This window comes from Lynx canadensis, chromosome B4, assembly GCF_007474595.2.
Source record: "Lynx canadensis isolate LIC74 chromosome B4, mLynCan4.pri.v2, whole genome shotgun sequence".
NCBI lineage: Eukaryota > Metazoa > Chordata > Mammalia > Carnivora > Felidae > Lynx > Lynx canadensis.
Window position 1 is genome coordinate 12121224 of NC_044309.1, and position 24077 is coordinate 12145300.

The window sequence follows — 24077 nt, forward strand, 5'->3', positions numbered from 1 at the left end:
TTATACTGGACTATAGTGTAGATATTGAGCTGCTAAGTGGATCAAATTTTAGCACCCTCTTACACAGATGAGGAACCGAGTTTCAAAAAGTTAAACCATTACTCTCTGGGAACTGATAGGTATCAAGGTCAGGATGTAGACCCCTCTGTGCTTTGGCCACAGCACTACCCTGTGTCCCCAACATTAGTGGTGAGAGAGACAACAGTTATTGTGATTATGTGCCCCAAAAGTGTGTCAGACACTGCTCTGGGCACTTTACACATATCAGTCATCTAACCCTCACAGTAGCCTGCAAAGAGGGTATCATTACTCCCAATTTGCAATTCAGGAAGAAGGACACAATACAGGCAAAGAGTGAGGCTACACTTCAGATCCTAGTGCACTCACTAGACAAACACTAACTAATTAGCAGCTCTATGTCAGGCTCTGGAAAGATATGGGAGACATAAAGATGCAAGACAGAATCCCTACCCTCTGGGAGCTTACCATTGTGATAAACTCCAAATTTCAACCAGTCCATCTATGCCAACTGCTCTTCTCCAATAGGAGTGCCTACTGATTTGCCTAAATACAGTCCCGAGTCAAATGCTTCTCCCGATAGCAAGTTACCTCACCCCAAAGTTAACAAATGAACAAAACACCCCAGCAGCTATCATTCAGAGTGATCCTACCTGAATTAGGTTCAGAGCTTTCTTTTACACTTGCCTGTTCTTTTGTTATTATACATAGAGATTAGACCCAGAAAGATTGACCAAAGACCAACTTAAAAATAAAAGACATTCTTTCTATTATATCACATTTCCTACTTATGCATTGCCTTTCTTGGAGTCTCCCAACGCAGCTATGTAAATGTTAACTCATTCTTCCTTCTGGTATCCTTGGGAGGCAGGAAGCCAATGTTATTTCACAGATAAAGAAGCTAGAGTCCCAAGAGGTGAAATGCCTTCCCCGGGGTCACATAACTACAGGCAGTTGGGGGTGCTGGGAATGGGGTATGGGGTTAAGAATCCCTGCCTGGGGTCCCCTGGCTCCTAAATGGGGCCTCTTTCTTATAAGATAACTTGGTATGTTAAAATAGTTGGAATCTTGCTCTATAACAGGAATGTTATGGGACTGCTGAGAAAAAAACATTAATGCATGGTACATTTTCAGGAGGAAGGTTTAGAACATGTGGCCATCGCCTACAGTAGTTGAAACTACATCCAATTTGGGGACTAATATTTAGACTAAATGACCCTTCCGGTGACCATGAGTCTATGACAGTTTTGTCCGGTCAGGAGAGGACAGAAACAGGGGCCTAACCTCATGATAGACATCTTAATCTGTGCCATTTTAAGTATATGCATTTCAGTAAGAAAAACGAGCTAAGTTTGGGGTGGACAAGCACCTCATAACAATGTGCTATGCTTGCTTCCTCACTCTACTGCTTGACGAAGTCACTGCCAACGGCAGTGGTTGGCAAAACAGAAACAGGGAGACTAGTTCATTTTTCAGGTAATCAAGAATTCCTGTTGTAATTTTAAGTCTATCAAATCAAGTTCCCAACATCCTCTTGTGTAAATTTTTAGATACTAAATGGAAATATGAGGCATGGGTTGAGCATTTTACACTCTATACTCTATAGTAATCACTCTATATTTGTTTCAACAAATAACTATCAACATTTACCTTTCAACTACTGTGCATCAGGCACTTTTCAGTCCCTGAGAGTATAGAAATGAATAAAGCAGAGACTATGTGCCCTTGGGGTATACATCCACCAAAAGTCAAACTGGTACCATCGATAAGTTGGAGAAAGAAAAAAAAAGTGCCTTTGAAGACATAACCTTATCTGAGAAAGAACAACCTTTATCTGAGAAAGCAACTTGAAAATCTTCTAGTTCAACATCCTCTGAAACGCCTTCATTTAAATGTTTAAACGTCCTTGTAACTGACAAGGTTAAGGTTAAGCATGCCAGGCCAGTCTCTGAAAGAAAATCTTCCTTTTTCATGTTAGAGTACAACTAACCCTCAGACTGAAAGCAAGGTGGTTTTCATTGACCTTCCTTTCACATCAATGTCCCTGGAATGAAAGGGAAAAAAAAAAAAACAAGCCAACGTTAAGGAGGGGTGGAAAGAGGGTATATGTGTGATTATCACAAAGCTGCCATGAGTTTCCCTGAGACAGTGTCAACAGTGGCTCTTTCCCATAGGAAGTGAAATCTCCTGGGGAAGTGTTGGAAGCCACGGAGGCTGAAGTGGAGCAAAGTTCTTAAAAGGGAAGCGCCCCCCTGCTGCAGGGGAGGCCCGCAGCTGGGCCCACTCAATAGACTGCAAATGCAAAACTGCATAGACCGGTTTTCACCTCTGAGCAGTTGCATGATATCTCAGCTCATCAGTATCTGTCAGTATCTGCTGGGGGGGGTGGGATGTGCAAAGCCAATGGCATTGCATGCATGGGAAAGTTTACAAAGACTCCAAATATACACACCGCTGTGTGTTTTCAATCTGCTGGCTCAATGTTTTTGCCAGCTGACAGAAGAATTAAAATCCTGTTGAAAAGTTTGCTGGAGAAAGGGTCTCTTATTCTGGGGGAAGAGTCTCACAGGCGTTTTGGCTTGGTAGGACATTGTGAGGACTGTTTAGAAATGAATAGAAAGTGTAGAAGTTTGGGTGTTCTTATGTTTACTATGAAAGCATCACATTAAAGGGGTTAACAAATACTGCTCTGAAACATAATTGAAAGTAGATAGCACTGATTATGGCCTTTTTTGGTATCCAACTGATGCATTTTTAACAAAACCCTAAAGGCATTACAATTAGTGGTTTTTCCCTAAGTGATTCTTCACCTGCACTCTGCATTTATTAACCTTTCTATCCCTGCTCTTATTGCCAAGGAATAAGTGGTCAGTATTCTAGCAACTTCTACACCTAAGGTAAAGTACTTTGTACAAGAATATCTGCTTTTCCCAAATTTTCCATTACTGACTTTGTTCCACTTAAAACATTTGTTCCATTTAAAAACATTAAGACTTAGTGCCAGTGACCCCACTTTATACATTACAGCTTTTAAAAATAAGTTTCCAGGGGCACCTGGGTGGCTCAGTTGGTTAAGTGTCCAACTCTTGATTTTGGTTCAGGTCATGATCTCACAGTTCATGGGTTTAAGCCCTGTGTCAGGCTCCATGAGGGATTCTCTCTCCCTCTCTCTCTCTGCCCCTCTCTGCTCCCTCTCTCCCACACGTGCGCTCACTCTCTCTCTTTCTCTCTCTCAAAATAAATAAACTTAAAAAAAAATAAGTTTCCTGAATCTGCTTTAATAATATGAACACTAGATATAGTGACTGGCACTCATCAGGTGCTCCAAATTTGTTGAATGAATTAATGAATGCACATGTTCTGTAGCTATAAATGTACATCAGCTTTCTGAAGTTTGTTCAACACTAAAACTGGTTATTTCATTTAAATGTTCCTGTGTATTGAATTTGTGTGTTTAAAGGGATAGATTATAGCTATGCTATAAAATAACTATAAATATCCTGCTAATTATTTATAAAAATGAGTTTTGTGGACATAACTAAGCTTAACATTTACCAATAAAAAGTAGATCTAACTCTTCTGGAACAACCCTTTAAAGTAAACCAACTCAGAGGCGCCTGGGTGGCTCAGTCGGTTGAGCATCCGACTTCGGCTCAGGTCATGATCTCACAGTTCATGGGTTTGAGCCCCGAGTTGGGCTCTGTGCTGACAGCTCAGAACCTGGAACCTGCTTTGGATTCTGTTTCCCTCTCTCTCTGCCCCTCCCCCACTAGCGCTCTGTCTCCCTCTGTCTCAAAAATAAATAAACATTAAAAAAAATTTAAAGTAAACCAATTCAAAGTACACCCGTTCCTTCCCGTCTTTGTGCTCCTCTGTTACAACTTGATCTTGTCCCCACCTCCAGATCTTCTCTCAAGACCTGCTCCCTCCACTTCAAGCATCCCTTGGAGTCAATATCCTTCTAGCTCTAGTGCCAGACTTTAGGACAACTTGGCTTTAAAAAATTATGCAACTTTTTTCAACAACAAGTAATGAGAACTTCAACTCAGACAAGCTCATGTCCTGTGAGCACCATCTCTTAGTCCATTGCTAAAATGGTTCTGCCCAGAGGCGCAATTCTTTTGCTTGGTTCTCTCTCCTCTTTTCCATGGGGGAGAATGAAGAAAAAATTACAGAGTGATCTGCCCTCAGAGTGGAAGAACTCCCCCATTCCTCAACTTTGTGACTTCCCCACATCTCATCCCTCAATGGGTAGATTCTCCTCCAATAAGATGGATATTGAAGAGGGATGGGATTCTTCCATCCTTTCTACTTTTCTATTTCTCTACCCCCTCCTTCCTCCACCCTCCCACAAGAGATGAAGAGTTGCTAATTTTATTGATAAGAGCATAGGACATTCACTAGGTCCCATCTACCGTAAGTAGGTTCTTGGTGCCTTTAAGGGCCACCAAGAACTTCTCTTCAGCCTCCTCCTGTGCAGGCTGTGAGAAAGATCAATTCTCAGGGCATTCATCTCTTTGTTTCCCACCTCTTTCACACCTATAATGGCATGCTAAGACAGGTGTGGGGACCCAGACTTCTTTCTAGCTCTCTCCCTCCCCAAAGTTTGACCTGAGTGGGTTGTGCCAAGATTTGGATTCAGGGTGAAAAGTAGGAAACTCCTCTTAGACCATAAGCCAAACACACATGCTTCAACTCAGCTTTCACCAGAAAGTGCAGCATTGTCTGGTACCAGGGCCTGCCCAGCTATATTTATGGCAGTACAGGGGACCTCTTAGTATATGAGTGTACAATATCTGACTTGTTTAGGAGAAGCAAAGTCATCATAAAGCAAACCTATGTATTAATAAACTGACTTCTGATGAAATTAATCTCTAACCAAAGCCCCTCCCTTTCAAGATATCAATATCTTCCTCACCATTATAGCAGATAATAAAGTCAAATACAGTAGAAGCCTACTGTGAAAAGAAATTGTAAATACTGCAAAAGATGCAGAATTTCATTAGTTGATTAAAGAAATATTATACAACTATTTGAAATATATGCAAAGCCAGAAATAAATGATATAGCATAATTTGCCAGTTAACAAAGAGAAAATAAACAAGAATGATAACATAAAAGATACGTTCAAAATAAAGATATTCAGGGGGCACCTGGGTGGCTCAGTCTGTTGAGCGTCCAACTCTTGATTTCAGCTCAGGTCATGATCTCACAGTCATGGGATTGAGCCCCACACTGGGATCCACACCGAACATGGAGCCTGCTTGGGAGTCTCTCCCTCTCTCTCTGCCCCTCCTGGCTCAGTCTCCCTCCCACCCCACCTCTTAAATAAATAAGCATTTAAAAAATAAATAAAGATATTCAACTGTCAACAGATTCACAAAGTGCTTGGGAAAAATTAAATACAACTTTTGACTATTTTTACAAAAATAGCTCTTTTGTGATAATATGGCAAAAGTTCAACATAATGTAAAAGATATTCTATCCTGCTATTGCACAATTTTATCCAAAAATTATTAGCCTCCCAGGGCACCGGGGTGATTCAGTTGGTTGAGCGTCCAACTCTTGATTTCAGCTCAGGTCATGATCTCATGGTTCTTGAAATCAAATGACAATCCAGAGCCTGCTTGGGATTTTCTCTCTCCCTCTCTCTGCCTCTTCCCTACTCACACTCTTTCTATCTCTCAAAATAAGTAAACATTAAATAAATAAGTAAATGAAATAAAAATTATTAGCTTCATGATTGGTTTATCTATTGCTGCATAACAAACCAGCCACATATTTAATAATTTAAAAGAATGAGAACATAACATTTCTCACAATTCTATTAGTTAATCTGGTAGCTCTTCCACTTCATATGATATTGCCTAGGATGCTGGATTGATAAGAAAATCCAACATGACATTATTCACATGGCTGAAAGTTGGTGCTAGCCATTGGCTGGGAGTTTAGCTTGAAGTGTTTTCTGGGACCTCAGTTCTCCTCCATATGGTTTCTTGGGCTTTTCATAGTTTGGTGTCTAGGTTTCAGGAAGTATTGCTCCAAGAGAGCAACTCCCAATGTACAAGTGCTTATCAAGTCCTCAGTTGCATCAAATTTGCCAAATTCCCATTTTCCAAAACTTGCCATGTGGCCAAGCCCAGAGTCAATAAGGAAGGGAATACCAGAAGGTAAGTTTCACTAAGGACCACCAAAGTACAGTCCACAAAGCACCCTCTGGCCTCTAATGTGTCCTGCCCTTCCCACGTTCAAAATACACTCACCCTCTCCAAAGCTCTCAAGGTCTTATCTCATCAAGTACAGAATCTCATCATCTAAGTCAGGTCTAGATGCGATCAAGGTCTCCTGAGTGGAGTTCTTTTTGATCTGAAGACATGTCAACTAAAGACACAAGTTTTCTGATCCTCACACAGTCAACATACAATGAAGAGGCAAGGAAAACTTCAATAGGTACTTCTACTCAAAAAGATTGAAAATGGGAAAAACACAGCAGTTACTGGTCCATAGCAATTTTTAAATTCAGCCAGACACATATAGGCAGTGTTGTTGTTGTTGTTGTTTTTTTATCATGACCTAGTTCAATTTCCTGAGAGTGATTTTCTGTGGCTCTTACCTCCACCCTCTGTGCTCTAGACTTTGTTCTGAGCTATCCTTATTTTTCCAAGAGAAATGACCCAGGCTTGCATCTAAGCTTCTTTCCTTGGCTTGCTTCCTCCTCCCCAGAGGAGTTTGAGGATCTTAAGGCACCTTCTTATTTTGAATTTGTCTCTGTCCTTTTAATCTAGGCCAGTATAATTTCAGTACATACTTTGCATTTTTATGTATCAAATTATAACTCACCCTAATAAACAAAATCACACACACAAATCTCTTCAAGACAATCCTTTCTCTGTTTAGGGAGTGCAAATCAGAATCCCATGGGAAAATACTCTTTAGCTTCTTAGAAATATCTTTGTCGGAGAGGATCTTTGAGATACTCCTTATGTCTTTCAGATCCCATAACACAGACCTGAACCCTGAAGACATATTTCACTACCAACACCTTGGATTTCATCTTCAAATGAAGGTCATTTCATACTTTGAGAAATTTTTTTGTAGAGACTGAGGGTGAAAAACAATTTTATTAACAAACCCACATGTTTAGAGCCTCTTTAGTTCTAAGTTCTGCTTGAAATCTGAACAGTTCCTTCTTTGGTTCAGCTTGTTCCCCCTGTACTTTACCACAGGAGCAAAAAGAAGCCAGTGGCACTTTCCACATCCTTCCCAGAAATCTCCTTAGTCAGATCCACAAGTTCAGTAGGTACTCTCTCTGTTTCCCGGAATACCACAAGCAAACAGTTTTGATCATTGTTCTGCCAACGTATAACTCAGGTTCTCTGTTCTTCAGCTTCCAATAGGAATTTCCTCACTGCCCTTCCAGACTCCACTAACAGTCTTTTTGTAGTTCCTCCAAATTTCTCCCTTCCTTCTACCAGACTCAAAATCAATGCCAGGTCATAGTTTCTGTTTTAGTTATCTGTTGCTGCATAACAAACCACCCCCCACTTACCACAATTTATTACTTCCTTTTTTTAATGTTTATTTTTGATATAGAGAGAGAGCAAACAGGGGAGGGACAGAGAGAGAGGGAGACAGAGAATCCAAAGCAGGCTCCAGGCTCTGAGCTGTCAGCACAGAGCCCAATGGGTAGCTCAAACCCACAAACTGCGAGATCATGACCTGAGCTAAAGTCAGACACTTAACCGACTGAGCCACCCAAGTACCCCACAATTTATTACTTCTTACATCTCTGTGGGTTGACCCAGAAGTTATTATGCTCCACATGTTATAGGCTTGAAGTCAGAATGTCTAGAAAACCTAAAATGGACTCACCTAGGGGCACCTGGGTGGCTCAGTCGGTTGAGCGTCCGACTTCGGCTCAGGTCATGATCTCACAGCTTGTGAGTTCGAGCCCCACGTCGGGCTCTGTGCTGACAGCTCAGAGCCTGGAGCCTGCTTCAGATTCTGTGTCTCCCTCTCTCTCTGGCCCTCCCCCGTTCATGCTCTGTCTCTCTCTGTCTCAAAAATAAATAAACATTAAAAAAAATAATAATAAAAATAAAACTATGTTGTTAATTATAAGGCAAAATAAATTTGTTTTTATAAATTTTGATTTTAGTTTTCCAAAATCATACCTATCAACCCTGTTTTACTTTGTCTACTATGACATTTTGGTCCTTACTTTAAGTGGATTCCATTTAAGTGGACTTTTTCTGGTTATTTTGTTTCCCCTTTAGTTTTTGTGCCTTAGTTTCACTGTCAGGTCAAGAACCCTTTGCAGAGGAGGAGTGAGTCATAAAACGGAATTTGGGCATCATTGGTCCTTGGAAATAATACCATCATAATAGCACCCACACATCAACCCTCATGATGAGATATATTTTTTTTAACTTTACTCATGAAGAAGAATTAAATAGTCATTTTCCCAGAAGCTTACTAGGCACCAATAACCATTTGCCTTGAAATTACATACAATAGTACCTTCCTCATCAAGTCTTAATGACCTACAGCTTTTACAAACTGCTTCTGTATGAGAGTTCTACAGAAATTAGATCTGAAAGGCCTATAGATGTTACAAAGAACATGTGAACAAAGGTATACTTTTTAAGTAGAGGTTTAATTTTGATCTCTGCTACATGTTTAAGTTTTAAATGAAACTTTAGTAAGAGTACATTGTGTTTTATAATACTGTGCAGTCTACACTTAGCATTGGATAGCTGGGATATGACTCCTTTACATAATGATAGAAAAAATCTGAAGTGCTTGAATTCACTGAGACTTAGGAAACAGTCTTTTCCATTCTTATTTAATCCTTGATGAAATTACATAATTTGTTTTAAAAAGGAGGGGTGGCTGCAAGTCTAACCAAAAAGTATACATGCTGATCATTTTGTTTTTCTTCCATGAGATTCTTAGTTTAATCATATAATAGTCAATGTAACATAAGCTTCCTTTTTTTTCTTTTTTTTTACACCAGCATAAATCTGACAGGTAGTGTAACTGAAACTAATCAAAATGCTTCCACAGAGTCAATGATTTCAACAGTGCTGTTTTGGGCCTCCCAAGGGTGTTGTTACCTATTTTTTCATTTCCTTTTCTTGAACAGATCTATCATTTTACCAGGCCCAAACTTTCCGTTCATCTATCTTCATAAGCAATTAACAAAGGATGCCTCCTCTTGGCACTTTGTCATTTTGACTTCAGTTTCCATGGCAATCTCAAGTCATTTTTAAAGGACCTGTAAATGTTGCTTCAATATGAGCTCTGTTTCTGGAAACTTGAAAACAAAACTGCCAAAGGCAAACCAGCTGGCCTGTCACCAAGGGGGAAGGTAGGACCTTTATTAGGGATGAGTTTGTGAGAAGCATCAGCTCCTGGGTTCACAGGTGAATCTCACTAGTGATTCCTCTTGCTAAAAGACATTTCCCAGAACCCAAAATACACCTCAGGAGGTAATATGCTCTACAGCAAACTCTTTCAACAAATGGATACTGTCTTATTTTAAAGAACCTAACGAGAAAGAGATTGGATAGCTTCCTTCAGAAAAAGTTTCCCATTAGTCATGATTTATCAGGAATTTCTTCACATCCTTTAATATTATGAAGTCTTCCCCTTTGTCTCTTTTCTCTCTGAATTCTCACTACAGTAAAACACTGACTATTCATTCATTCACAGCCACCATTCATTGGGTAGCCACCATGTGCCCTTATTATATATCAACACTCTACTGGGTAGTTCATCATTCATCGCTATGACCTTACAAAGTAAATATTATTAGCCCTGTTTCATTGATAATGAATTAAAGCAATAGTTCAGAAAGGCAATATTAACTCACCCAAGTTCTAGTCATACAGCCAGTAAATGCTGGAGCCAGCATTTAAACCTCATGTTCTATCTTCTCAATTAGTGATGGAAGCCAAGGTCAACACTCCTCTTAGGGAGATATTATTATTCTGCAGGAGAATGTTTATCACATGTTTGACTAGGACCCCTTGGCTTACATGGCCAGGTTGATGCACTAGACGGTGTCACAATGCCACTAAGTCAGTGGACTAGCTCAGAACAGAATTTAGAACACATGTGACCCAGACCACCCAGACACTTGAAGAACCTTATTGGGATTTCAAGATCATTTTTTTCTAATGTGAGTACTCAGTTCTCAGTTAATACAGCACTCACAGATGATGGAAACAAACCAAACCTCTAGGGATTTAAATGGCTTGTCCAATTTCACACACACACACACACACACACACACACACACACACACACGGTATATTGGAGTGAATTTGTAGATTACTGCCAATCCCTTGGCTCCATCCACTAAATAATTGATTTGGGTTGAAGTCTTAGGAAGATGAATTGATGATATACAAATACACACATACAGGAAACAGAAGGATAGTAAAATCCAAAGGGCACTGTCTCTCCAATAGTCAAATCTACAAAAACCAAGATGCTGCCTTTTTACAAATAAGGTATTGTTCCAGATATTTCTGGACTATAAATGACTTGAGGACAGAAAATACGGTGTCTCAGTCCCCACCACACAATATCACCCTGCAAAATGGCAGCCATACTGTCAACTCTCAACAGATATTGATGGGATAATTGTATAATAATGTATGCGATTTCTCTCTGATTTAGAATGACCTGTTCTACAACTAAACCAGGTGTGCAGGTGTGTGATCAAGGATGAAAGTGGAGGCAGATGAGTTACCAGTCTCTCCCCCTGTACTGCTGTGGTGTTCTCTGATGCCACTGCCTCTACCACAGATTCCACCTCTAACTTTCAAAGTTCTGGAAATTTCCATGGCATGAGAAATCTGTTTTGACACTGCCTCAAAAATCATTTTCATTTTGTTCATTTGGATTCAAAACAAGAAGGACTAAAAGAAATACTACAAAACCCAGTCTTCTCATCATTTGAGGATGCCCAAGTAGAGAGCACCACTGCTCTCTCCATTTCTGGGTGGTAACCTTACAGACAGAGCCTTTACTAGGTGGAAGTGGCCTCTGCATGTCTTCAGTGTATTTTGCTCCTGTTTTTGCTCTAGCTTGTCCCACATTATTTTTTCTTCTAACTTCCTGAAAGCTAGACAAAGGAAACTCACTTTTTGGCATGACTGCTATCATGGTCTAGTAACTTGGTTCTGGATTGAATGACCATGTGTTTCAAAAAACACTTTGCTAGCTTCCTGCATTATGTGACCCTTTCAAAAAGTATCAATTTTTCTGTGGTTCCACATTGTCCCTCTGGTTAGACCTGTGATCTTCTCAAGGACAAAAGATATCATGCTTATATATGTTCCACTGAACCAAGATTGTTCTGCTTGTTTTATTCATATTAAGAAATGGCCAGGAGTGCCTGGGCGACTCAGGTGGTTGAACATCCTACTCTTGATTTCAGCTCAGGTTGTGATCTCCTGGTTCATGGGATCAAGCTCCACATCGGGCTCTGTGTTGACAGCATGGAGCCTGCTTGGGATTCACTCTGTCCTTCTCCCTATGCCTTTCCCCAGCTCACACTCTCTCTGTCGCTCTCTCTCAAAATAAAAAAAAATTTTAAGGGCCATCCTGGGGCGCCTGGGTGGCTCAGTCAGTGGAGCATCCATCTCTTGATTTCAGCTCAGGTTATGATCCCAGGGTTGTGGGATCAAGCCCCACATCAGGCTCCATGAGTATGAAGCCTGCTTAAGACTCTCTCTCTCTCTCTCTCTCTCTCTCTCTCTCTCTCTCTCTCTCCCCCCCCCCCACCTCTGCCCCTCTCCTCCTCCCTTTCTCTAAAAAATATTTTTTAATTTAAAAAAGAAAGGGCTTAGGGCACCTGGGTGGCTCAGTCAGTTAAGCATCCAACTTCAGCTCAGGTCATGATCTCATGATTCATGAGTTTGAGCCCCACAACAGGCTCTGTGCTGACAGCTCAAAGCCTGGAGCCTGCTTCAGATTCTGTGTCTCCCTCCCTCTCCCCCTCCCCCACTCTCTCTCTCTCTCTCTCTCTCTCACTCTCACTCTCTCTCTCTCAAAGAAATAAACTTTAAAAAAAGAGGGTGATGTCTATAAAGCTTCATTAAAAATGGGGGGGGTATATTATCCAAAAGCATTCTTTTAAATATCAAGAATACCAAGGAGCTCCTAAATATATAAAGCAAATATTAACAGACCTAAAGGAAAAAGCAGATAGCAATATAATAATAGTAGAGGACTTCAATACCCCATTCTCATCAACAGATAGACCATCCAGACAAAATCAGTAGGAAACATTAGACTTGAATGACACATTAAACCAGATGGACTAACAGACATTTATAGAACCTTTCATCCATCCAACAGCAGCAGAATACACACTCTTCTCAAGCACACATGAAACATGCTCCAGGATAAATCATATGTTAAGCCACAAAAAAGTCTTAATAAATTTGAGGTTGAAATTATATCAAACATCTTTTCCAACCACAGTGGTATGAAACTACAAATTAATTAAAAGAAGAAAACTAGAAATTTAACAAATATATGGAGATCAAATTATATGCTATTGAAAAACCAATGGGTCAAATAAGAAATCAAAAGACAAACCAAAAAATACCTTGAAACAAATAAAATGAATCACACCATAGCAAAACTTACGGGATACAACACCTACATTAAGAAGAAAGACCTCAAATAAATAACCTAACAAGGAACTAGAATAATATTTTAGAAACCAAGCCCAAAGTTAGTAGAAGAAAAGAAATAAAGATCAGAGTGGAACTAAATGAAATAGAAATGAAAAAGACAATAGAAAAAATAAAACTAAAGCAGGGGTTTTTTTTGAAAATGTGAACAATATAGATGAATCTTTAGCTAGACTAACCAAGAAAAAGAGCGGACTCAAGTAAATAAAATTATAAATGAAGGGGAGACATTACAAGTAATACCATACAAAAAAAAGGATTGTATGAGATACTGTAAACAACTACAGTAAAACTTTGGATTGCGAGTAACCTGTTCTGCGAGTGTTCCATAAAACGAGCAAACATTTCTAATAAATTTTAACTTGACGAGTGATGTCTTGCAATGTGAGTAGTACCTGACACCAAATATCACATGATCACTGCCGAGCCAATGGTTCTTGAAATTCACTTTTATATATGAGTGCTTTGGATTACAAGCATGTTTCTGAAACAAATTATGTTCACAAACCAAGGTTGTGCTATATAGACTATATATCTCAACAACTTTGACAACCTAGAAAAAATTAATAAATTCCTATGAATATACAACCAACCAAGACTGAATCATGAAGAAATAGAAAATCTGAACAAACCCATTCCTAATAAAAAGATTGAATCATCAATCAAAAACTTCCAATGGAGAAAAGATCAAAATCATATGACTTTATGGAAGAATTCTACCACATATTTAAATAAAAATTAATACCAATCCCTCTCAAATTCTTTTAAAAATAGAAGGGAATATTTTCAAACTCATTTTATGAGGCCAGCAATACAAGGACAGTACAAGAAAATTATAGGCCAATATCCTTGATGAACTTAGATGCAAAAAATACTCAACAAAATGTTAGCAAACCAAATTCAGCAATACATTATCAGGATTATACACCACAATCAAGTGGTATTTATTTCAGGGATGTAAGAATGGTTCAATATCCACAAATTAATCAATATGATACAACACTTTAACAAAATGAAGGTTAAAAATTATATGGTCATCTCAATGCATTTGATAAAAGTCAACATCTATTCATGATAAAAACTTCCAATGAAGTGAGTGTAGAGGGACTAATTCAATATAATATAGGCCATATATGACAAACCCATAGCTTGTACTCATGCTCAAAATCATATTCAATGGTGGAAAATTGAAATCTTTTTTTCTAAGACCAGGAACAAAACAAGGATGTCCATTTTCACTATTTTTATTCAACATAGTACTGTAAGTGCCAGCCATAGCAATCAGACAAGAAAAAGAAATGAAAGGCATCCAAATTGGAAAAGAAATAGTAAAACTGTCTCTATTGAAGAAGAGAAAAATAAATGGAAAGATATTCAGTGTTGATGGATTGGAAAAATTAATATTGCTAAAATGCCCAACTACCCAAAGCAATCTACAGATCCAGCACCAATTGTACAATGGCATTTTTCAGAGAAAGAGCAAACAATCCTAACATTTGTAGGGAAGAGAACTGTGTGGAATAGAGTAGCCAAAGCAATCTTGAGCAAAAAGAACAAAGCTATAGGCATCACACTTCTTGATTTCAAACTATATTACAAAACCTTAGTAATCAAAACAGTATAGTACTGGCATAAAAACAGGCACATAGATGAATGGAATAGAATAGAGAGTCAGGAAAAAAACCCACCCATGTATGGTCGATTAGTTTATGACCAAGAATACGCAACAGGAAAAGGACCATTTCCTCAATAAATAGTGTTAGGAAAACTGGACAGCCACATACAAAAGAATAAAATTGGACCACTTTCTTATACCATACACAAAAATAAACTCAAAATGGTCTAAACAGTTGTATATAAGGCCTAAAACCATAAAATTCCTAAAAGAAAGCATACGAGGTAATCTCCTTGACATCAGTCTTGGAAATGGTATTTTTTATTTGACACCAAAAGCAAAAGCAACAAAAGCAAAAACAAACAAGTGGGACGACATCAAACTAAGCTCAGCAAAGGAAACCATCAATAAAATGAAAAGGCAACCTACCAAATGGTAGAGAATATTTGCAAATCATACAAATGATTAGAGGTTAATATCCAAAATAAATAAAGAATTCATACAACTCAATACAAAAAAAAGCTATCAAATTAAAAAATGGGCAGAGAATACGAACATTTTTCCAAAAACATACAAATGGCTAATAGATACATGAAAAAATGTTCAGCATCACTAATCATCAAGGGAATGCAAATCAAAAACACAATGAAATATCACCTCAGACCTGTTAAAATGGCAATTATCAAAAATATAACAAATATGTGTTAGTGAAGATATAGAGAACAGGAAATCCTTGTACACTGCTGTCAGGAATGTAAATTGGGTGACCACTATGGAAAACAATATGGAGTTTCCTCAAAAAAATTAAAAATAGCACTACCATATCATCTAGCAATTCCATCTCTGGGTATTTATTCAAAGGAAACAAAATTGATATCTCAAAAACATATATGCACCCCCAATGTTCACTGTAGCATCAGTTGCAATAGCCTAAACACAGAAATCACCTAATGGTGCATTGATGGATGAATGGGTGAAGAAAATGTTAACTATAAATATTATAATTTTTGTATATGGAATAATGGAATATTACTTAGCCATAAAAAAGAAGGACATCTTGCCATTTGGGACAACATGCATGGACCTCAAGGACATTATGCTAAGTGAAATAAATCAGACAGGGAAAGAAAATACTGTTGTGATCACTTATACATGGAATCAAAAAACAAAAACCAAACTCATAGAGAAGAGATTGTGGTTGCCAATGGCAGGGGGTAGAGGGATTGGCGAAATGGGTGAAGGTCATCAAAAGATACAAACTGCCATTTATGAGATAAATTAAGTCCTGAGGATTTAATGTACAACATGGTGACCACAGCTCACAATACTGTATCATGTATTTGAAAGTTGCTGAGAGTGTAGATCTTCAAAATTCTCATCACACGAAAAAAAGTGCTTTTAACTATGTGTAGTGGTAGGTGTTAACTAAACTTATTGTGGCAACCCCTTAGCAATACATACATATAGTGAAATCATTACCATGTAATGAACACAATGTATATGCCACTTATATCTCAATTAAATATATATTATTTTTTTAAAAAAGAAAAGAACAACAACTATGGTCACCATTCACATACCATTCATGGTTCCTTGATTTCAGGTGTGCTGGAATTGGAACCACTTGGGAATACAGTTCAGAAAATGGACTTGAATGGAAATACATACACAAACAAAACCTTTTCCCCTAGGGAGAAGAGAAAAAGGAGCTGAAGTGTCTAATAGCTACCAGGAAGTGCCCATCAACCAGCGTGAATAAGAAAAAGGAGAACAAGGTTAATAGAGTGCCCTCGGGAAGAGGGGTATTATCACGAACCCTACTTTATCATTTTTGAACTGTGGACATCCATGAACTTAGCAGTATTTCCAAAACATTTTAAAAAACCCATAAAATAAATAAATTTCAGGTAAACTGTACCAAACTTGGCAAACAGAAACCTCCTTGCCAAAGGGTTTAAATTGGACAATTTCTAGAAAACCATGCTCCCTCTAAGCTAGACAGAAAGTAAAGGACTCACTCACATATGTTGAGAACCTTTATCACACAAGGAATGCCCGTATGTTTATATGATACTTAATTTTTTCTTTGTTAAATTATTTTCACAAAAAATTTCAAATGTATCCCCCCAAAAATAACTCCCAGCTGCCAGTCATCCAGCTTCAATAATCAATGACATTCTGCCATACTGTTTAACAACAGTAACTTTTTTCTTAAGCTAGAATAGATTAAAACAAGTCCCTGTGTTCAAGTTATTTTGCCACTAAATACTGCAAGAGGCATATAAAAAGAAAAGAATATTCTGGCACGTAACCATAACGCTGTTAACACACCCAACAAATTAATCATCTGATACCCAACTTCATAAAAGTTCCTCAAATATCTAAAGCAATCTTTTTTGCCATAAGTTTAGTTGAAACGGTGTATAAGGTATTATGCGTCTTAGGCCTCTCTTGTATTTCTTTCACACTACAACATTCTCCTCCCTTTGCCCTGTTCATCCCATGCCATTGGGTAGTTGAAGACACTGGATCCATAGTCTTGAAGAAATTGCCACACTCTGAATTTGGTTGCAAAGCCATTTCTTAAGCTTCGAACACTCTGGCCAGCTGAGATATCCCAGAGGAGTGTACCTTAGTCTTGTGGGCACTGTCTTTCCATTTGTTTAGAGAAACTGGCAAGTGTATAACCTGAGTGTCCACACGACCCTGTTCCCTAGATCCAGGTGGAGGGATGAAACGGATCACTTAGAACCCAGAGACACAGCTTTTCCTGGAGAGGTCTCTCTCTAATAGATTTCACAGGCAAGCCACAGGACAAGAGGAGTGTCCCCACAATTCAGTTATGGGAAAGAGCAGCCTGGGCCTGTGTAGGGGCTCTTCTAGGAAAGAACAAAAGTTGATTGTTGAAGGTTGGGGGGGGGGGGACTATTTATTTCCAGAAGAGGAAGCTCCTATCACAGACAAATACACAGGACTTGCTGAGGCTTAGAAGTAGGGGCTTAACATCTCTTGTTGGAAAGACACGTAGCAAGAGGCAGCCTGGGGTGTGCTCAGATGCATTTGTTTCTGTCCACCCGGCCCCATTCCTTTCTTTGTATTTGCAGACACAGAGCCCAGGATCTGCAGATTAGAAACACTAAGCAGGATGATGTTTGTACAGCATCTTGTTCCAGGCGGCTTGGAGCATTTGGCAGGGGGCATCTTGCTCAAGACACTAGAACTCCCAGGTGGGAGGGATTTATGGACTGGCAAGGGGGCCTGCTCTATGCACCTCGCCCAGTAGCTCAGTAGCCCCTATGGCCCGTTTTGGCCACCCCTTGCACACCTGTTCTCAAGGTGACTCCTTTAGTTTCAACCTGGGCTACTTGTGAGGGTCCAGTTCCCTCACCACAATCTAAGCGAGACGGAACCAGAGCCCCTTGGAGTAATGAGAAATGAAACTCCAAGATACACCGTTTGATGAACCGTCTGGGAGAACAGCTCAAACGCAAATATGCCTGTGCCTCAGGTGCAGTGGCCAAACACTGGCTCACTGTCAGCTTCATGCCAGGCTTCGAGCTTAGCACGGGGGTGTAAAGAGCATATTCCAGACCTGGCCTCTGGCAGCTGTTAGTCTGGGCACAGCTGTGTTCTATCTATCTCTGATCTGTTTCTAAAAAGTACTTCCCTAATGGATTACAATGTAAATTTTTAGTCTGTAAATTATGCTCTTGTTCATAGTGCCTGGTGCTATAAATAGATGATAAATAATTTGGGATAGTTATGTGGTATCTTTTGCCTAGGACTTTAAAGCATTTCACAAACACTGCCCGTGAATAGTAAATTAATTAGTATATTAACCCCTTGTTTACAAAAGGATGATAGCCACATGGGGATTAGAGTCAACTGATGGATGTCAGAGTAAAAACCTGACTTCACTACTGATTTGCATTATGACCTCAGGCAAGCCACTCCCCATCCCTGAACCCTGGTTTCCTCCCTGTATAAAGCATTGTCAGCTAAAAGTCCTTTGACCCTCTCCTCCTCTCCCCCAGTGTTTGGAAATGCTGTCACGGGAACCGCGGCAGAAGAATTATTGATATGTAGGGACGGGAGCAGGATGCTCTTTCTCCTTCACTGCAACGATTCACAGAAAAAGACTTTCCTGCCCCAAACACCTATAGACCCAAATGGCCCTGGGTAGTCATTTACGCTCTACATTTACCTCGAACCTCCTTCCCAGTGTGACAGCCAACGTACATCCATCTCTGAAAGTTTAGCCACAAAGGGATTAAGTTCTACGTTCAGGTAAGTCTGTCCTGTGCTCAGTGACATTTCAGAGGGCATATCAGAACCAGAGATGAGCAGAGAGAACCAGCAAGGGACAACCATCTGCAAGTTCTTCGGGTCACCCAGGATTTGCTTGAGAAAGGCCCCACCCACTGTTTCACCCAGATCTGCTTTTAAGTTCCATGCACGTATTTAATATTTGTAAGCGGGTCAGCTTGTGTTAACACATTCACCAGCCCTAGATCAACTCTGACAAAAGCAAGCAGATCCCAGCTATCAGTGGAACCTGAGTAGCCATCCAGTTGAGCTTACTCAGAAGTAAACATCTGGAGCCAACCAATGAGAACAGGTGTAGTAAGTTCCAGGTGGCTCACCTCTTAGCCATCTGCACACTGGAACTTGCAGGTGGTCACTGAGTCTGATCCCAGGCTGTTTACAATGCTGCAGTCCTTTCTTTAGTAAATTATTTCTGTGTGGGCTAAGAGGCCTAAAATTATTTACCATACATTTTAGCTACATATTTACTCCTTTACAACCTAGAGAATCCATCCCTTTTAGAAATCCCAATTAACTTCATATTGTTCTTGAGGGCTCAGCCTCAGTGAAATACCTCACACAGAGGAATCAAAAATCGAGCCTCCAAAATGGAATATTTTATTTTTCTAATACATAGGACTGGCAGCCTGAATGCACTTTAAAAAAAAAAAGAAAAGTTCCCCCCAAAAGTTTTGAAAAATAACACATGAAACATAGTGAAAGTCAACTTGTTCCAGCCAGAAATACCTATTAATTTAGGCTTCTTGAGTTAAGTTGAAACAGATTTAGCACTTCTTCTCTCGGTTTCTAAAAGTCTTTGTCTTTGATTAAAAATAAAAACTGAAGCTAGATGATTGGTATTTTGACTTCCAACCAAATGTTATTTCTGGTACAACTACACAGACTAAAACACCACTCGCGGCAAATCTTGTGCATTTTTATGTGAATGTTTGTTTATAGTCATCTCGTCTTGGCTCCACACCATCATATCTTGCTCTGCATCAAGTATGTGTATGTGTTGATCTCCCTCTCGCTGTCCGTAAGTCTATTCCAAGGTTCTGGCGGAGAATCTTGATGGAGAACCCAGGGAGGGGCCAGCAGACAAGGACACTGTGCTGACACCCACCACCATCTCCAGGGGGCAAGCTCACTAAGGGCACTGAGAAGTGGGCCACTTCAGACTCAGGAGATCCCAATTGGTTTGCCTTGACCTTGAACTAAAAAGACTCTCCAGAGGCACTGCACATTGTGGATAAAGCATAGAGTTTGAAGACAGATGACCCAGATCCAAATATTAACTCCACCATTTCTTACAAATCAATTAAATCCTCTGAGCGCCAGTTTCTTTCTCTAATGCGGCAGATTGTGGTAAAGAGTAAATGAGGGAATACAAAGAGGGAAGGGCTTTGAAAACTGCAAACCTACAGATTAATGCTCATTATTGAGATGGTGACAGGTGGACTGGGGCTCAGAGGTCAGAACTAGCTGTGGGCTTCCTACCGTCTGAGGGTTTCTAGGATTGTGGCAAGAATGAGTTGGGGAGTGTGAGGCAGCAGACCAGGAGGTGTCCCAAGGCCAAGTTAGTATGGCTGGTTATCAAGTCTAAAGGGAATGAGTGTTGGGGGTAGGTGATGTGGAGAGGAGAAGGAAGGGGAGGAGAAGGAGGGGGAGGAGTAGGGGGAGGAGGAGGTTAGAGGTAAGGTGGGACTTTAGGTTGGGAGGGGAAGGACCTAGAGCTGGATGAATGGATGTGGGTGCCAGACTAGAGAGAGGGCTCCATAGATGGAGGGAGTGTGATATGGGCCAAATATTGCCATCTCTGGACCTGCCTCTTCTTCTCCTTATGGGCTGTTGGACACAGAGACTTCAACTTCCTGCTTTGTCACCCCTGAAAATAATTTTTAAAAGCTACATGTCTTCTCATACCCTTTGAAGTTAACATCTAAAATATTTCTTCATTGTTTAAATAGTTACCAAGGATATAACTGCTGCTGAATGGACACTGAACACTAAAAAATAAAACTCATATGACCTCCAAAAATGTTTCCAGTGCAATCTAATACCATAGCGGTTTGATATCCACCATAATTCTTTTTTTTTAATGCTTATTTACTTATTTTGAGAGAGAGAGAGAGAGAGAGAGAGAATCCCAATAAGGCTCCATTCTGTCAGCCCAGAGCCCAACCTGGGGCACAATCTCCCCAACTTTGAGATCATGACCTGAGCTGAAACCAAGAGTCTGTCGCTTAATCGGTAGAGCCCCCAGGTGCCCCCATAATTCATTTTAAGTATATGCCAACAAGCAAAAAATTATTTCATTTACTCCTGAGGTTATATCTCCATTCCACACATGAATGTATGATAATGTGATGTTTTACGTCTGAAACACTTTTATTGATCAAGCATAACTATCTGAAGCAAGAATACATATATAACTTGAAATTAATCTTTCACATTTTAATTAATTTCAAATTAGTGTCTAAAATTTCCTGTGACTATATAGCTCTAGGTATCAAAGAAATATTTCTAAACTGAACTGTCACTATGGGTATTACTAATACACAATTTATTAAAATAACAATTTTTATAAATACAATTTTTATAAATAATTATTCACCATAAAAGGTAAAATTTTATTGGAAAAACTACTCTTCATCAGACTTCTTGCTAAAATAGATGGGGTCTGTCATCAACATTATTCCCATCTTGTAATTATTGTTGTTACAGTTATTGTAAGCACTATGATAGAATTTTTATAGAAGCAAAATTAGAATGGAAGGAATTTTATCATAGCTATGACAATTACCAAGCCCCTTCTGATATGGTGATCTATCAGTGAAACTGATCTAATTCTCTTACAATTCAATTAGGTCTTCCCTCAATTTGCATGAAAGCAAAGAAGTAGAAATCATCTGAGTCGTAAAAAGATTACTCAGTCAATAGACTCATTCACTGTCTTTTAAAAACAGCTATTTGCCGGGCACCCCGGAGATTTGCCTACCTTGGGGCAATGCAGCATCACAAGTAGGGGGGAGGCAGAGGACCCCCCCCCCTTTTTTTATAAAACAGCCTCTGTGCAAGAACCAAAAGGAGGCACTGTATCCTGCAGGAACAGCTCACAGGAATGGGCAGAGCAGTTGGAGGAAAGTGATGAACCTAGAATTTGGACTCTTTGCAAGCCTTTGTGCATCTCCAAGGATGTGGATACCCAAATGTGAAGCCCACTGGGCTAGAACCTGAGTCTCAGGGGAGCTGGTGACCTGGGACAGCCGGGGCTTCTCTGACTTCTCCAAATGGCATTCTCCAAACTGGGTGGTGTGGGATTTTAGGGCCCTTTGAAATGTTAGAGATTCCCAGTGAAGAGGAACTTCTAGGTCAAAAAAGTTTGTGAACAGCTTTCTGGTATTTTCCCCACTTAAGACTTTCACAATAAAATCTGAGTTTTTAAAGGCTGACGAAACCCATTTAACTTTATTTAACGCAGAATTTCCCAAACGAACTTGATCCAGTTCCATCTTCTCCTCCAAAGAATATTTGGTTATATATAAAGAGACATTAGTAATCTGCTTTGGTCCTAAGAGCTTCAAGCTGAATCTCCTGTGTCTTGTCTACATGGCCTGACTTATTCATGACAACCATAGATCTCTCAAAAACCCTCCAGAGGGACCAAGACCCAAGACTGGTTTGTTCCACTGACTGATACCTACTAAGGAAGTATTACCTTTTGCTGTTGCTTTCCTATTGAGTCAATCCATTTTTAGATAGAGGTTCTGATATAACAGGAAGGTTTCCGTGCTGTTGACTTTGGGTAGCAGCCACCGCAGCCATGAACTTGAAAGTCATTCCCAAAGGACAACACGTAGATGGTCATCTTGCTGCTTTCCCAGCTGTCCTTCTGGGTCCCCTGGTTATTGGCAGTATGGAACAAGCCAAAAGAGGATTATAATCAGATGCAAAGTAAAAACCCAAACACAGATGAGTGGGATGTGTGTATGTGTGTAAAGAGAGATACTGTGTCTCAGTACATGACTGTTTTTCATTATATCTAGAGCCATGTGGATTTTAACCATCTCATTTGAATTTTCCATCTTTTTATTGCAAAACATGAAGAGTCAGCTATATAATAATGATTATGAGTAGACAAAGTTCGTGTGTCACAGCTGGAGAGAGAAGCATGGGAATGAGGGCCAGGTCACCTGACGTGGCCCATTGTTTGGGGCATCTTAGGCATCTGACCCCTCTAAAGATCACCACTAAAGATACACAAAAATGTGCCCGGTTACCCTTTCCCTTTATTCACCAGAAAGACTACAAGACGACAAGTTAGAAATTAGTATTCTATATACAAGCTCTGAACATTTTGGTTAGTGTGGAGATCCAATTAGACTCTCCATTCTTGACTAGAGCTCAAAGTACAAACAAATTGGTCAGTACCTGCTGGAAAAGAAGGCTGGAGGAGTGAGCCTGTGGGGCATCTTTCTTCCTGGAATACAGGAACCATGACACATTTTCTGTGTGTACATTCACTCTACACACCTCCTCAGAGCAAGCAAATTGGGTAGAGTCAAAGGCCAACAAAGCTGATTACTGACTCAGCTTCAGCCAGAATCCACTTTGCTCTTTGGAGACCTCGGCTCTCACCTGGGAAGCTGGAAACTAATGCATTTTTAGAAGCCTCCGCAAACCGAGGAGAACAAAACTCAAAATAGCTGCAAGAAAAAAGATGAAGAATCAAAAGTAGTTTTTGATTAAAAGCACTTGAGATTTCTCGAAGAATTATGCCCCCAAATCCCTTTTATGGGAGGACAAAGGCAGCAGAAATCAAACGGTTGGCCTGCAGTTTAAGAGGGAGTGTGGAAGTGTGATCCAAAGAAGAGCCTCAACCCTCCAGGTCTTGGGTTCTAGAAGCTAAAGTTCAGAGGAAGCCACCCTGAAGTGCTTGGAAATAAGCAACACGCAGCAGGACTATCAGCTGGATCCTCATTTGAGGGAAAGAACTTTCCCAAACCCTCAATCACCCATCTGTCCCCATACTGTGGGGGGCAAATGTACCAGCAGCCAGGGGGGACTCCCACCCTGTTTTTGGGCAGCAGGTGCATTATGTTCTGATTAAATGTATCCCAGGTATGGAGGACAGCTGTAGCAGATTTTCAGCATGCCTCTGCCTATTTCCCAAGAAAGTCGGTTTTCCTCTCCATGGGTTCTTCCAGGTAGTAGCTAAGGGTGAGGGAGAGAAGCATAGCATAAACATGTTGCTCAAGGACACTTTCTGGTCCAAACCCACAGTGTTTTGTATAAATCTGTTGTTTTGATTCTGCTGGAGAGGCAACCACAAACCTGAAAGGTGGAAAAGTGAAATCGGGAAATCAGCCCAGGTGTGAAGCTGGGTGTGAGGTAGAGTAGAGAGAAACATTCTGTCGTGGCCC

At 39.9% G+C, this 24077-nt stretch overlaps 1 long non-coding RNA gene across 1 annotated transcript; it reads right to left on the bottom strand.

Moving 5' to 3' along the window:
* Positions 1–1796: 1796 nt before the first annotated feature.
* LOC115518551 lies at positions 1797–23370 on the bottom strand. Its single transcript, XR_003970300.2, has 3 exons — positions 23086–23370; positions 22373–22555; positions 1797–2062 (listed from the first exon to the last, which is right to left on the bottom strand). It is a non-coding gene; the product is annotated as an uncharacterized LOC115518551 (long non-coding RNA).
* Between the last annotated feature and the right edge of the window lie 707 nt (positions 23371–24077).